The following is a 10,570-nucleotide window of genomic DNA, read 5'->3' on the forward strand; positions in this document are numbered from 1 at the left end:
AGCTGGTGCTTTATCACATAAAGAGATCACTCTTCAATTTTCAGTAAAGCCAGAACCAATCTTTCCCCGCAATATTATGAGTGTTGCAAAGAGTTGCAAATCAACTGATTTTCTCAAACGTCTAGAACAGTGTTCGGGTCCCTCCTTGGAACGGCCTAAACTCTATCGCCGGCTGAATTGAATTATACGGTCCTCGAGAAGGAGTTATTGACTATCAAACGGGCCTTTGAAGAATGGAGTTATTTATTATTGGGAGCACAGCATCCAGTAGAGGTCCGCCCTGACCATCAAAACTTGAGGATTCATCAATACGCCCAGACATGCGACAGCCGACAGGCGAGATGGGCTCATTTCTTCTCCCCCTTCAGAATCATATTTTCTTTTATACCCGGAAAAAGTAATCTACAAGCTGATGCTTTATCACGTAAAGAGATCACTCTTCAATTTTCAGTAAAGCCAGAACCAATCTTTCCCCGCAATATTATGAGTGTTGCAAAGAGTTGCAAATCAACTGATTTTCTCAAACGTCTGGAACAGTGTTCAGGTCCCTCCACACTGAAGGGGCTAACCAAGAAGGAATTAAGCCATTTGTCTAAAAAGGAAGGGTGTTACTTCCATGGTCAACAGGTTTACGTACCCACTAAATTCTTACAGAAAGAAGTGCTAAGCATGTGCCATGACTCCAAATCTGCAGGGCATAGGAGAAATATTAATACCCGTCAATTGATATCCCGGCATTTCTGGTGGCCTTCGATGAGGAGTGACGTTCTTAAATTTCGCGCCTTGAAACACCTGTGTATAGGCGCGTTACAAATGCCATATCATATCATATCATATCAAATACGTCAAGTCTCTGCCCAGTCTGTCTACAAAACAAGAGCCCGAGACATTCGCCCTTTGGGGCTCTAATCAGGATGCCTTTACCTACACGACCTTGGCAGATTATTCCAACAGACTTTATTGTAGATCTTCATCTTTCTGAAGGATGCTCGACGATTATGGTAGTCATCGATTCATTCACCAAACTGGCTCATTTTTTACCTCTAGCTAGTCTTCCTTCAGCATCCCAAATGGCACGAACATTCATCTCCCGAATCTTTTCTCTTCATGGTCTACCAGAGACTATAATCTCTGATAGAGGGTCTCAGTATACGTCGAGATATTGGAAACAGGTCTGTCAGATTTTGGGAATCACCCGGGCTTTAAGTTCCGGTTTCCATCCGCAAACCAATGGTCAGACTGAGAGGTTAAATCAGACTCTAGAAGGATATCTACAGAGTTATATTTCAGCCGCACAAGACAACTGGTTTGGTTTACTACCCCTCGCTGAATTCGCGTATAACAATGCTTACCATTCAGCGATCAAGACCTCTCCTTTCTTCTGTTTCTATGGGTTTCACCCTGTATCATATCCAGACAAAAGACTTACAGATGACAGATGCCCCTACGTGAAAACTCTTTTGGAAAGGATACGTTGGGGTCAACACGCAGCATCTCTCACGCTCAAGACTACGCAGGAAAGAACAAAGAAGACCGCTGACCGTCTCCGAACTACAGCTCCTAAGATACAACCAGGAGATTGGGTCTGGTTATCCTCCCTATTTTTACCCAGACAACTCAAATCTTCCAAATTTTCTCCTAGATTCATGTGCCCTTTTCGGGTGATCTCGGCTACAGGAGCAGCAGCATTTAAACTCAAATTACCCAAAACCTGGGCACGGATACACCCGGTATTCCATGTTTCTCAGCTAAAGCCAGCTATACGAAGTGTATACCATCCCGTGGTTTCCTCTCGCCCACCACCAGTTCTGCTTCATACCAACGCAGAATACGAGGTTGCAGAGCTATGTGATTCACGCATTCATCGTGGGAGACTACAATACCTGGTGGATTGGAAGGGATACACCCCAGCCGATCGAACTTGGGAATCTGAATCCAGCATTCACGCTCCACGACTTATCAGACTGTTTCACAAGAAGCACCCCGATAAACCAGAGGGTAATGACTTTAAGAGGGTGCATACTGTTACAACTCTCCAGCTGGGTTGTGTTGTTTTACTTTCCCGTGTGCCAATGCCCGTGGTTTTGCCCGCATTGGGTACTCATAACATGGAGGAGCCAGGAACCGCGAGCAACACGCCAGTGTTTTTCGCCTCCCATGTCGCGCGAGTAGTCACACCCCCGACTTCCGGAAACGTATATCTGGCTACCCGGACTAAGGAACAATGCGTTGCTTCTCTATTCAGAGTCGCACTGCGCATCGTAAGTTCGCTACTTCTACTACCTTGAATCTTTACCAGCTCAGCGCTAGCAAAGACCCTTTCCACTTCTCATCCTTAATTATTACTTTTCCCCTCATTCGGGAATTCTAGATACTTCGATCTTCCTTAATACTCTGGGAAAGTGAAGGAACCTATTTTCTACCGTTTGCGACCTTCCCAGCCGCCATTGGTGTGTAGACATACTTAGTTAGCGTTTGTTTCCTCACGCGGTCTTTTCAGCACAGGTTTATTGTCTGATTGTTCTCTATTCAAATATTAGGACCCAACCTTACAGATCCTCTTCTGTCTTCGAGTCCAAGACTCATAACCTGCTACCCACTATTTATTCTTTGGTGAACTGCTTTTGGTAGGTTTTATTCCTCTAATTATTTAACGTCCTTTTCTCATTTCGGCAGTATCAAAGTACTTTAGGTCACATCATTATTCCTCCTATGCTCCATTAGGCTCTCGTCCAGCATCTACCATCGGATAGGACAATACAGATTGAGAAGTGATTAGTCTTGTCAGGGTAAACCCTTTTCTTTTCCCTCTGACTTTCAACATATCCTGAGTTACCTTATACCCTTACTTATCACTTTCACTTACTCTGTTATTATTAGAATTCTTCACGAGAGGATTCCAGTCTACACTAAAAAGACACCCATGTATACCATCAACAGCTGCCTGCAGGAATCCACGCACCTCAGCAGCCCATCGCAGGGTTTTTCCCCTTTTGGGGTTTTCCCTGTGGACTCCACTTCTGCTTAGCCTTTTAGCTGGGTGGAGGAGGGGTTTCTAGGTGATACTCTCCTTCTTCTCTTACAAGACTACCAATCAGCATAGAGGTGGGTGTTATTTACAATTACCGAGAGACATATATTATTTAAAGTGCTTAAATATTATAAATCATAACAAACCTTTCTGGTGGTGCCAGGGGCACTGTTCCAGGTAACGTGATCTGTACCGGAGTGGGTGGTATGGCGGGGTTTTGCATCATTGGATTGCTTCCAGGTAGAGGCGTCTGTCCTGCCTGTGATTGCAAATATTGCCTGCTAATCTCTTCAGTGCGTTCTTTGGACACTATTAGGTCTCTCCGGAGGGCATTAGTCTCTTGTCGGGCAGAATGAACCTCAGCACGAAGCTCTCCTAGTAATTGGGCCAATTGGTCCATTTCTGATGTCTCCATGGCACCCAGGTGGATTTGTTATGGTAGGCTTTGTGTTCTGTTACGCTCACCTGGTATCCACAGGGACGCCACCCAGCTGGGTTACTCACTGGTATGCCTCTCAGCTTTGCCCTGATGTGGTTTGCGGGGAAGGTTCTGCCTGAAAATACAGGAGGACTGTGTTCAAGACTGACCGACTGGGGTAAGTTTCCTCCCTCCACCCCCGTATGCTTTCAGTCCCTCTGGCGCCTTCTCCTCACCCTGTGGTGGAATTAGGCGTGCTCTCCGTCCTGCCTTCTTTGCAGGGGCGCGTTGTCTTTCATGGGCGAGTGCGGTCCAGTTACTTCACTGACGCCGGCCCGTTTGATATTGTTTAGGTAGGTCTTATGCTGTTCTTTAGTTTTGTTCCTATCCTGCATGGCTTTCTTTGTTTAAAATGTCTCTTTTTTCTCCCTTAGGTATGCAGAGCTTCAGCGCGGCGGACTGGCTTGGTTGAGCCCCGCTGGTAAATGATGGCGCATTAAGAGCACTATGATGCGGTAAGTAAGCGCTATGCGCAGCGCTGCAAAGTCTTGCCTTTGCTAACCTGTGTTTTCCTTCCTTGTAGGTCGCAGTGTTCTTCAGCATGAGTGGAATGTCCGGAGTGGTGCCAGCCAAGAGGCGACCAGCCAAGTAAGCCTTTTGTAAATGTCTCTACAGCTTTCTTTAATGTTGCCTCTATCTTCCTCTTTCAGGTCGTTCTGTCTGGTAGGCGTGCAGATTTGAGGAAGCTGTTCTCAGTAGCTGCAAGTGTTTAAAGATGAAGACTGCAGGTAAAATGCTGCTTCTAATGATGTTCCTTTTGTCTCCTTGCAGGTTCTGCTTCTCCGAGGTTCGAGGGAATAGCTGGACACGGTGAGTGTCAGGTTGCAAGCTGCAAAGTAACACGAAGCATGTTCTGCAGTCAGGGTGTGGTTTATATAGCCCAGGTAAAGTAGTACCAGGGAAAGTAGTTCCAAGCCTGCCACACCCAAAACACTAGACCGCATAGCTTGGTTCCTACGGAACCAAGCTATGTGGATGCCTCCATGTTGGCTGACAATACAATAAAGTAGTTCCCAAGCACATTGTTGTTCATGGTGTATGAGCCTGGCGCCATAGGCGCCAAGATTGGCCCCATGAGGGCTTTTGAAGAGGATGCCAGGCTCTAGAGGCCCGAGTCCTGACTCCACCTGGCCAATGGGTTTGCCAGAGGGGGTTTTGGGTGAGGGTCGTGACAGAGGTGACATTAGCACTAAGTAAATTGTCATCCTATTCGCTTCACATTTTTGTAGTGCCAATATTAGTGCCACTAGTTTGGCTGCTTGTGCTGAATAATGAGGAGGTAAACGAGCACTCTCAACTACCTCACTTGTCCAACCTTCCTTCAATCTCTCTACAGCAGCTCCAGTTCTCCTGATCCCATCACTTTCTTTTATTTATTTATTTTTTATTTGTATTTAATCAAAAAAAAGATTTTTACAAAATGTGCTTTTTGTCGCGGACTTCTCATAAAAGTTCATGTCTCTCTTAAAATGTGCCCTCGTTTTCAACTAAGGCCTTGGCAAATTTACTGCTTCCAATATCTTGTATGTAGCTATTTGCCATTTTGTTTTGTCTCCTCCTATCAAACGAGACCAACATATTTGTTCATCCAAAATAATAAAGTCCGAGAAGATGGGTCTTAAATATCGTTCTCTTATATGTTGGTTTGCGGCACATTTTAGGAGTAGATGATGAATTGATTATTTTTCTTGTGTCTTGCAGAAGCGGCAAAAATTGGTTACTGCTTTGCCTCTGATAGCCAAGATCTCGTTTGTCGGCAGGAGGTTCAGGCGAGCACGTAGCAGCATGTCTCTCCCCTTCCTGGATGGAAATCTTTTAATGTATTCTTGGAGCTCTTTGACCTTTTTAAAATTTGGAGGCAGATGTGTGGTTAATGTGTTCTTTCCTGCTGTTTCCAGGGTCGATATCCAATCGAGCTCTCTTATTTTTGTGAGTATTTTCTTCGGATTATTGATGAATGTTTCTTCATCAGCCTCTATCTGCTCCAACACTCTGATGTTCTCTTCTTTCCATTTGGTGAGCAGTTTGCTGCTGTTCCGGTCTATTTCCTGATTTATGATGTTGTAAACTGACAGAGGCTCAGCCATCCGACATTTCCTGTACAAGATTAGTGTTGATAATACCACTGTACTTTGGAGGGACGGTAAACTAAGCTCTTGGCGGGTCGAAGCACCCGGGGTTGAATTTGGTAGCCTCAACACTTTCCTCCAAAATTTTGCCTCCATTTTTGACCAGATGTTAATAGGTAGGTTGATCATCGTGTCTCCTCCATATGTTAGCGTTGGCATGACCTTTTTCTTGTAGAATTCTCTTACTGGAATTAGTGAATATCTGCCAAACTTTTTGTCAATCGCCCTGGCTTGGGCTGCCATTTTGTTGACTTTCATCGATAGAGCTGCTTGCATTGCTTTATCCTGTTTTGAGGAGTCTAATGTGACTCCTACATATTTAAAGTCCAAAACTCTTTCAATCGGCGTTCCTTCAAGGTTTAATCGTGGTTTTTCTTTTTTTTTGAACGATGCCTCGAATATCAGGAACTTGGTTTTTTTTACATTGATTTCCAGTTTGTTTTTTTGCATGTAGATTTGTAGATTTGACAGTTGTCATTGCAGTTCTATTGGCGTATGGTGCAATAGGACAAGGTCATCCGGGTAGAGAAGCCTCGTTATTGGAGTTTGGCAGAGTTTTGGTGGAAATGATCGTATTTCTGTGTCTGCGTTGTTGATGTCACCAATAAATGCCAGGAAGAGAGCCGTTGCCAAAGGGCACCCCTGTTTCACACCTGTTGTCATTGCAATTGGGGATGACAAAAGTCCGTTTTGATCCAGACGGATGCGCATACTGGTGTCGGTATACAAAGCCTTAATTGGATTTAATAGGGCGGCTGGACAATCCCAGGCTTCCAGTTTTGACCAAAGACTCGGCCTGTCTATACGATCAAAGGCCTGAGTAAGATCAATAAAAGCAACGAAAATTCTTGCACCACCTTCCAGTACTTTGTTTTCAGCACATTCAATATCAATATATTGGCTGCCGTGCCCATGTTTTTCTTAAATCCCGTTTGGAAGGGATCCTCACAGGGGGCCTTGGAAGCCCAAATCTTGAAGCGGTCCAGTAACATCGAGCCAAACACTTTCCCCATTACATCTAGCAACACGATAGGTCTATAATTCGCTGGGTCCTTTTTATCTCCTTTCTTGAAAATTGGTACCACTGTAGTTGATTTCCATGAGGGCGGTATAGTTTTAGTCCGCACATCTTCCAAAGATTTTACTCAAAAGACTGGCCCACTCCTTTGGATTTGTTTTTAAGTCCACATTTGTAACCCCATTGGGTCCTGGGGCTATTGAGTTTTTGAAGCCCCCGATCTTTATTCAGATCTCCTCTGGATTATCCACTCTTACCCATGGATCAAGTTTGTGCTCTATTGCTGACATTGATGAGGTTGTCGGAGTCAAGTACATATTTTCAAAATGTTTTAACCACGTTGTTTCCCCAATCTCACTTATTATAGATTTTTCTTGTGCATCGAAGGTAGCTCTCAGGGTACACCAAAATTCCCTTGTATTTCTACCACTTATGATTTTTAGAATGTTTTCTGAGTCTTGTTGGTAGAGGTTTGACCTATATCCTTTTACCCATGATTTATAATGTTTTGTTGCGAATTCCGCTTCTTTTACTGCCGCTGATGTTGCAATAAGTTTCGCTCTACGCTGAATTCTTCGAAGCTTGCAGCATTTCTCGACCAGGGTTTTGTCAAACACGTGTCTTGGAGGATTTCCGCCCATCTTTTTTGAGTGTGACCTTTTCTTGTTCTTCATCAAAAGAGGAGTGTAGTCAGTTTTGTTTGCGCCGTTTGTCTCTGTCATGGAGCTAAATCTAATTTCCATATCTGCGATGGACTCCTTTGATAATTTTAATTGGTTTCCCTGCGCGTTAATGACTATATTGGATTCTATATAATCATTCAAAGGACCTATTGACTCCCAAGTGGTCGAAAGTGGGTTGTGGTCACTGGCACCTACTCTTGTTATTTCAAACGATATAGTTACAGCCAGCATCGGTTCGGTTACAAACATGTAGTCTATTGTCGCCTTAGAGTTATTTCTTTCCCATGATGGTGGACGCCTTGAGTCTGGAAAAGCTTCATGCAGGTTGTGTAGGTTCCTCGAGTCCATCAATCGGGACCATCATTTCCCACCGTTGTTCACCTGTCGAGTTGTTTGCTTGCTTTTTTCCAGATTCTGATGCCACTACACAGGTGGCATTAAGGTCGCCACAAATCAGGAAGTATTTTGCCAGTTGTCCTGCCAGGGCCTCGTCTATTGCTTCCTCTATCTTTTCCAGGAAGACTGTTGTTTCCGTAGTGGCTGGGTTCCAGTAGATGTTAGCTATTATTAGTGTTGCTTTTTCGTACCCTGGCCCTCATTACAACCCAGGCGTTAAGGGGTGAACGGCGCCGTAAAAGGTGGCGGCGCTGTTAAACCCTTAACGCCTGATTACGAGGTCCCTTTGCGGGTGGCACTTTAACGTCTGCTTTTAGCAGGCGTTAAAAAACCAACCCGCAAAGGGACCTAGGAGATAATTACGGCACCGTAATTTATGGTGCCATAATTAGCGCCTTCCCCAGTCCCATTGAGCCCTATGGGGCAAAAATGGGAATGGGGAAGGGCTATGGTGGCATGGGGAATTACCGCCCCGCCAACCTCGGAATGGAGCGGTAATTCCCCATTCCGCCATGGCGGAGTCAGTAAGTTACCGGCATGGACCATGGTGCTATTAGCACCATGGTCCAACGCCAGGGTCATAATGAGGGCCCCTGCCTTGTTGTTTACCTGGCGAGTCCATGAAGCCTTAACCATCAGTATAGCTAAATTACTGATCAAGGTTTCTTCCAGTTTGATTCCACATCCGTTTTTACAGGCAATCAAGAACCCCCATGAAGGTCTTCCTAGACGACGTTGTTTGTCCGGCGCCAGGATTAGGTCAAAACCCCTCATTGAGGGTGGTTCAATCCGCCAAGTCTCCTGAAGGCATATAAGGTCATACGACTCCAAGTCCATTTCACTCGTGGATAGTAGGTGTGTGTGACCTCTCGTGTTCCACGAGCACATCTTAATCGACCGATTTTGGTGGATCAAGCGAGGTCTTTCCCGATGGATGTGCTTGTCTCCAATGCGTTGCTATCTTTGCTTTTTTTTCCGTCAAGGCTTTTGGCAACCAAGACCAGATCCCTTTCATTGGCTCACATTTTTTTAAAGGTTAGCACTCAATTTTTTGATTTCGGTCCTCTTGTAGACTGGTTCTCCTGCCTCTGTTGGTCTTGCTTGTGTCTTTTGTCTCCATTGGTCTGTTGTAGTTACTGTTTAACCCCGGCCTCCTTTCAGGCTCCCGTTCCTTGACTCTTTCCCTGGGGCTTACCTGACTGGTCTTCGTTTGAGTTTTAGATATTTGCCGGATTTTGTGTCTTTTTTTTCCTGGTGCATCTTGTCTTCTTTGCTTTCTGACAATTTCTTTCCAGAACCGGTTGCTGAGTACACTTTTAACTCAAATCCCATATATTCTAGTTCAGTTTTACTATTAGTGATGGTATTTTTTAGCGTTGTTGATGCTATGTGCAACACAGTTCTCGCCTTGGTGTCTTCATGGCTTGGCTCTACCACTAAAATCTCTTCTGATTTGATATATTTCAAATTTCAAATGTATTTGAAGAGTTCTAACACAGAATTTCTGTTCAATGTTATCTTGTCGCTATTTTCTTCCACTTGAATTAACTTGATTCGCCATTTCGCTTGATCCACTTTTCTTGATTTTTGATTATACATGTGGGTCTTAGATCTGAACCGCAGGCCCGTTGCCCCCAAATCCCTTGATGAACGGAAGCGATTCTTTTTGTTGTCTCTAGATCTATCGTTCCTAGATTTGGTGCAGGGCCGTATTCTGTTTCTCCCTTGATCCTCCCAATGATATTGGGATTCATCTGGCTGTCTCCTATTTAGTTGTTCATTCTCATCGGCCTTCGGCCGTAAATGGAAACTTTTTTGCACACTCCCTCGGTGTCTGGAAGACTGCTTATCCGGAGTTTTCGATCTGGCCCTTTCTCTTTCTTTATTCGTTTCTTTCGTCGTCTGTGTTGAAATGTTCTGCTTTGAAGTTTTTGAGGTCCGAGTATCTTTTTTGTTTTGACTTTTCTCATTGTCCATAGTTTGTTTCGCTAGGTTCTCACTGTTCTCTACCTTCTTTCCCAATTTGGATTTTATTTTGCTTGTTTTGCTGCCAGGTTGAGGATTTGATGTTTTGCTGACTTTGTCTGAATTTATGGCACTCTGCACATATTCTAATAGATGTTGACTCAGATTCATCAATTCCTCATTTTCAAGGAAATCATTTGTCGTCGTTGAAGATAGGCTGCCATTTTTTTTCCCCAACCTTTCTTGTTTTTTCGTTTGTTGTGCATTTACATCACGCTCTCCTAATTGTGATGGTTCTTTTTGAGTTGCTGGGCGCAAGAAAAATTGGAAGATACCTTCGGCCGTTTGAGGACCTGGTTTATTTAGTCTTGGTGAAGTTATCTTTTTTGGCTTCTATGTAGTGTCAATTTGACCTGGTTGTAGCTTTGTATTCGCCATTTTACTTGGGCCCTCAGTTGCTATTTTATTTGATGTTAAATTAATCATGGTGATGGTTTGTGTCCCTGTTGTTTTTCCCACCACTGTCTGATCTTTGGCTTGCCGATTCACTTGTTGGTGTTCAGAAGCTGCGTCCTGATTGACTTCCAAAGTATTTGTTTTCCTTACTTCTAACGCCATGATATAAGCTTTTAAGAAGATGACTTTACTGTACATCATCGATTGTATGCTTGTGTGATCCTTCAGCGAGTCTGCAATAGCTTCGTAGAGCTTCATAAATGGTGATAGCGCTATATTTACTGATGACATAATAGAAAGTAAGTCCATCTTTTTATTGGGTGGGTCCGCTGGGCTTGCCGATTGTTGTTACATCGAAAGTCTCCTAGTTGGTGAATCATTTAAAGTTGTTGTCATGTTTGCCCCTTGACTTCG

Source organism: Ambystoma mexicanum, chromosome 7q (genome assembly GCF_040938575.1).
Source record: "Ambystoma mexicanum isolate Mex_15411 chromosome 7q, UKY_AmexF1_1, whole genome shotgun sequence".
NCBI classification, from domain to species: Eukaryota; Metazoa; Chordata; class Amphibia; order Caudata; family Ambystomatidae; genus Ambystoma; species Ambystoma mexicanum.